This window comes from Varroa jacobsoni, unplaced genomic scaffold (genome assembly GCF_002532875.2).
Source record: "Varroa jacobsoni isolate VJ856 unplaced genomic scaffold, vjacob_1.0 scaffold_663, whole genome shotgun sequence".
In the NCBI taxonomy this organism is placed as follows: domain Eukaryota; kingdom Metazoa; phylum Arthropoda; class Arachnida; order Mesostigmata; family Varroidae; genus Varroa; species Varroa jacobsoni.
In genome coordinates, this window is record NW_019213565.1 from 449,439 (window position 1) to 456,188 (window position 6,750).

A 6,750-nucleotide genomic window follows, 5' to 3' on the forward strand; every position below is an offset into this window, starting at 1 on the left:
TATCGGAAACGTTAATATCTCTAGGCTATTTGAAGGTAGTAGCTACTACCTTCAAATAGCCTACTACCGAGGCTCGGTGTTTTCATTTCTATTGTCTGCTAATTTACCTTCAAGTGATTTTGCTTTTTTCTGCTTACTTGAGCCTATGTAAATTCCTGTCGGATAGCAATTACCGCCAGCATAATTAATCTGGCGTGAATTAACTTCCGGGTGTGGGCGGGTCATCGGTAGAGCGTGGCCACAGCGCTCTTCAAATCGTATGTCGAACTGCATATCGTGAATCAGTCATATCCTGGGATAATTTATTCGGATCGTCATAGCCTCACTTGGCGTGAGGTTCTTGGTCGGCGGATCGTAAGCCCTTTCGTTGTCGGCCCGATTGCGTTACGTCTAATTGGCGATTCCCGATGTCGAGAGATAGTCCGTGTCACAAACCGACGCCGCAGGGCTCTCGGACGATCTGAACGATAAGGTCGGAAATCATAACGTTTAAGGTCGAAGATTTCTGACGACACCGGAATCAGGTGAGATGAATATTGCAAAGAGGCGTAATAGACGGTGGAGCGATCCCATGCGATGCCATGACTAATAAATCAATTATGGGCTCTCTAATGATTTTCATACATTTGATCAAGATTAGGTTTAGGCTCAATTTTTCGCCACTACGAGAACCACCACCGGATTCGGCTAAAAACCCGTGTTTTTAGAACATTTCAAGAAACGGGACAAAATTAACAGTCATAAACAGGTTTGGTATTTGCAAGCCCAGCTACCATGGGATATTTCTGCTCACCATCGGGCCGTCCGGCATGTTGTCAAAATGTTTCTCAGATCTCAAAGGTACGCTTTGTTATATGTCCCTTAATAAGGAAAGTCCCTTAATAATAATATCTTCCTTCGACTCTTATTGCAGGGTCTTATTGTGATTAATAATACAGTCAATTGAACTGTCTAATTTTAAGGGGCATTTTCTCGTCTAACTTTTTCGATTTTGTAAAAACCCAATTTAAAATTAGGGTCGAGGGCAGTCGACCACTGTCCACCTGGGAGGTAGCTTCCTTTGTATCAATATCGTCCCGGGAAACGCGTTCAGTGATTAGTTGTAATGGAACAGACGGTGAGACGGGAGCTACTACAAGACCTGTGTTTGTAGCAACGGGCATTTGCATGGACATCCCCTAACCCAGACATACTTCCCCTGCGACGGAGATTGCCGCTGTCTGCTGTTCCGAAATAGCACTCTCGGTAAAGCAAAAGCGTATCTTGGCGTGTGTTTGGACCTCTTGCAGGACCGATGCCGCTGGCGGCCGAAATATTGCGCTTGAACTTGTGGGAGAATCATTTGCGGTTACTCTAGTTAAGGCTAAATGTGCATTCGGTTGGATTAGAAGACGCGTTGCCGATAGCCACCGAGAAGGCCGTAGGCTGTCGATGCAGTAGGGGTATTTGAAGCACGGAATTGAATTGGGAGCCTGTTAAACCTTGTGGTGCTACTTCGATGGGGGAGTTAATAGCTACATGATTTGCAATGGCGGCGACAGCGTCTTCTGGCCTGATTACCCGGGTGAAAACAGCGTAGCAGCGACGGGTGCAAAAGGGCGCGAGCCACGGCGCAGTTGATGGCCAAAGCATTCATAGATTTTGCTGAGGTGTGAAGAAACGGCATGGGAAGTAGCCGAATGATCCACAGCAGTCGCCCAATGAAGTGAGACTCAAACCAGATGAAGCAGATGATGTAGGCCAAATTTGGAAGGACGAATAGTATATTAATTCTGATGAGGCTGTGCAAATATAGCTGCGGGCCATCACGGCTGTAGAACAGCAACACATCAAGAGAAATATAGTAGTTGTCCATTAGTACGAGCGACTTTGTTATAAATGGGGTACAAAGCTATTTTGAATGCATTATACTCGAGGGTTTCTAAAATGGATATAAATGTGTATTATTCTTGATTGGTGATTGACTTCACTAACTGATTGTTTTTGTTAATCGATTTACTGAACTAATCAGTATCACATATGTGATGTACTATGTTTGTATCTGAGGTACGGTGGTAGATCAGAAACGAGGATTTGCGATAAAATCAAGTCATTTTTATTTCGTTAAGAGAGAGAGAGAGAGAGAGACGATAATGATTTATAAACTCAATTTAAAAACCGCGAGGTACGCTTTTTAATGCCCTACATCCTCTTTACGCATATATATATATATATATATATATATATATATATAGATATATATATGATTAATTTTTGGTAATCTTAACTATTTTGTCATACAACTGGCGTTCTTGTGAGCTAGCTTCTAAGATAACTTGAAGGCAGATTGAAATACTCCAGTAGCGTTTAGGGTACGATTAATCATATATTTATATGTGTCTAATTGCTAAAATACAAGTCGGAATTCGAGTATTTTCATGCAAAAAATGAGTCTCCTTCTAGAATTAAAAGCTGATAATTTTTGCCCGACATAGATGGTTTGCATTATTGGTGACTTCTTTGCGGCTTCTGACAAACTCAGGGGAAAATTTCCATAAGATTTATGAAAGTCAGTGGAATTAGTGCTATCCACGGCGGTCGGTCCGCGCCTGTTAAATACTCTATCTAACATTTATAGATGTAACGGGCTGATTGTGCTTATAGCAGAGATAGCGTCTAATCGCAACCAGCAACTTCGTGGTTGCTGTAACTTGATAACTCCTTCCGCAATATAATTTGAACACAGTTTTTTATGCAGCACAATTTTTATAGAGACATGTATTTGATGATATGTCAGCGCGGACGGTGTATTTGTAAATGCTAATACGGCCTTTTTTCAAATGTAAAAAATAAATAAGAAGCTTCTGCTTTCGGTTTACGAGCAACGAAATAAAAGCGCTTTATGGGAAACGTAAAGTTTGTCCACTGGATGCAAAAGTCTTTGCCTAATCGGTTTCGTCCTCCGCCAACCCTTTTCAGGATGCCACTCTAGCTACCCATAAAGAATCAACCCAATCCAGGCGCCCTAAAGAATTGTTTTCGGTCAGACAAGCCCGCGGACCTAAGCTTCTAATACTATAGTAAATTAACGGTCGCTCTGAAGAGCAGATTATCAACTGTCAATTGGCTCGTCCAGACAAGTCACAAGGGTTAGCGGCAGTGAGATTTTGTGCGTCCCCTTGCTTGAACTTTTTGGCCATTTTGAACTTTTCCATTTTTGAGACTTTCAGTTAGCTAGCGGCCGAAAGTTTTATTTCGCGGGAGTTTTTGTGTACCGCGTATTTGAGAAACACTTGTAAGAAAAAAGTTCACATTTGATATACGGTTCAGTTATAAAAAGCTACTTGTTTAAAAAAAAATTAGTATTTCGAAAAGGACCCGTGATTTAGCTAAAAATCAGAGCTATAACCCTGTAATCGTGCTAAATGACGGTTGTATCTAGTAACATGACCACCAAGAATAACAGGGAAAAGTGTTGATGAAATATTCGTTTCTTCGATAGTTTCAGAAAGAACGCAGAAGGAAAAGTCTGGGCTTAGGTGCATCATTTTGTATTTATGTTCATTGGCGCCCCATTGAAAATGTCTTTAAGACCAGGTCAGTGCGGAAAATGGTGAGACGAAATTAGCATGGGTGGGAGGGCTCAATCGCTTGAAAGAGTTATATACTTTATAATATTATTTGACCATTCGTATCATTTCAGTCCTTCCCTGGGTCGGCCGTTTCGAATTCGAAGCCCATACACGTTACTCCTTCTAGCGCAAATCAGGACTTTTCGCGGTTAAAAATAACATTTCGTTGGCGTATCGTCGATAGCTTCCTATATACAGCTGAAAAAGCAGCGTTTTATTAAAATTATAGCGGATATAGGCAGAAATTGCTTTCATTTTCTATTGGCTCTACTATAGCAATGGTTAAGCGTGACTAAATCATTTTCATAAAATCTAAGGAATAAATTTATAAATTATTTGCTGGCATCCGAGCTAAGGTTCGATAAATTGGTATGCGAAATAGTCCCACCGGTAGAAACCAACACACGAATCTACACTGCAGAGAACGAGAAAAGCTTAGAAATTTTATCTTGGTACAGTTAATTGATTCATAAAAATCAAACTTTGGCTACCATATTGAATATCACGTGTGCGTTGACGAGGCAATCCTTTCCGAAGAGGACCGATTGAAGTTACAGAAGACGAAAAGCAATTTTCTGCGGTGGTCGTGAAGTATGGGACTGCCAGTGTCGGCCCATAAAAGACGTTGTTCATTTATAAGCCAAGGATTCTAAACATCTCTATCAAGCGGATGTAGTGAAAATAGCGAGAATTGATCTTGCGGAAGATTCTAGAGTCCTTTCTATTGCTCCTTTAAATTTTAATGAACCTGTTGATTACGTTGTTGATTGGTGTGCATAATCGCACATGTAGGTTTTACTTTATGATCTCCTGTGTATACGAGTCTTCTGAGGACAATAGACGGTTTGGTCAATTTGGGGAAATACCTACGATAGATTAGATGTACTAGACGTAATCTCAAAACAGGTAATCTCCATTTGATTATTATGAAAAGCCGACCTCAGGGCACTGTCTAAATAGATTATTAAACGTGAATAAAACCATTGAGAGAACTAAAAAGCTTTACAATGAATAGAGTTTATGAGAAGTTTTATCAAATACGGTAGAACCTGCAAAGCGGTCTAAAAATAACCAGAGAAAGCAGTGACAGCTTTGTTTGCCTCGAATTGAAAGAAGGGAATTGATTTAAGATCCCCTTTTGCATTTCGTAGAGGAGATCGAAATATCAAAAATGGTAGTACGTAAGGAATCGTAACTACATGAACTGACGTAATCCAACATTCACCTTTTCTGCACATTTTTATGTTTTTCAAATAAATACAAAAAGCCTATTTTGCAGTTATTCCCTATTTATAAAAGCACGCCCGCGCTTGGACGAATATGAAACTGCCGCCATTTTTTAGCAATTTCAAAATCGTTCTCGTTTTAATGCATGCACTAAAAATGGTAATTTTTCGGCAATTCAATGTATGTTCCAGATCTAAGAAAACTTACATATATATACAGATGACTGTTAAAAATAACCGATGCCACAGAAAACATTATGTCGATGTACTTATCAAAGGCTCTTCTATTATTTAGCCTAACCGGGCTCACTACGATTAACTAACTTTCGAAAAACATCAAGTACGCGTACGCATTGCGTCGGCTCACAAAATGGGGTTATACGAGCCATCAGTAGTGCACATCGGGTACTGGTGATTTTTAGCGAGGGAATTAGCCATTCAACAAAGCTAAACGGAAGATGCTTTTCCTCATAGACATGATTGTGATTCTGGTGAGAAAAGACGACGCTTGATAACATTTTACTGCGATGTTAAGTAGCTTAGGAAGGTCAAATATTATATATTATTAATCTATTATAGGTTCGTACAAAGTCTGACTGCGTAATGCGAAGCCTTGTTTTGAGCGATAGTGTTGTTGCATCGATGGGTTGTGTTTCGTTTGAAAAGTAAGAAGGAACAGTAACCACAATAACGTGGCCACCATTTACGAAAATCAACCAGGACGTATTCAGATTCATTATTGTGATTTCGTTATGATGGAATGATACGTTATGCCAATGGAACCGTAAAAAAATTCCTTTCAAAGGCAACTCTCTGTGACACGTTGTTGACAATTGCGATATGTGGTATGACAATACGTGCTTTAGTCCAACATGACATAAATACATCCCTGTCCTGCCAAGCTTTATTGCGTTCTAGCATCGCTCATTTCGGTTTGCCCGTTGAATTGGCATCGATGACTTCCGGTTCTAGTTATGCTCTAAATGTACTGACGTATATAGCTTCAATACTAGCCATGTAATAAAATACAACACAAAGGCCTTTATATTCCTTTATATATATAGGCCTTCCATTCAGATTGTTTTCGAGCTCATAATGTTAAGTCAGGCGACTGGTGGTACACAAACTTTTGACCCTTAATTGTTCAACAAAACCCGAATCTTACTAAATTTCTGATGCGTATACATCTAAAAAAATCTGTATGTTTTATAATATTGAAATTTAAAATGAACGTTCTTTTTTTTTGGGAAAACGTAATGTCCCGTATAAGCTCTGTGCCGCATTGCCTCAGTTATATATACATCGCGCATCCCTTCTAAGCTCAGACATACATTGTCGGTTGTTTATCATAGCAGGCTTTGAATCTGTTGTTTTTAGTAGCATAAAAAAAGCCAGTTATTTTTAAAATAGGATAATAAACTCATCATGGTAAAAAAAATGGGTGTCGTTTTTGCAATTTAAACGGGGATCACCATTTATACAGTCTTTCCATGAAAAACGAATTCTCGCTAAGATTATAAATTTCTTTTTTCAAGAAGCCCGAGTGGTTCAAAAAAACGTTTTCAAAAAAATGAAAAGGAATTTTTCATACAGAAGCCAGTGGGCTGTTTTATTGCCCATTGAGTTCTTCCGGATTTTTAAACCGTGTCGTCTGCTACCAGCTCGCATTTCGATGCCGCTGAATTTTTGTATGTAGCGAATTAAAGCAACGTTTGAACTAGCCTATATTCAGCAATACTGCTCGATGCACGATTATTGCTGAAAAGTATTAAGCCGTTACAAGCGAATTCTGCGAACTTTGAAGTTGAGTTAAATCTTCAACTATACGCTGTCAGCAAATGACATTTGGAAAACTAGCGAACGAAACTCTAGTCTCCTAAGAACTGCTGAGTGAAAATCAGTCGAAATAACTT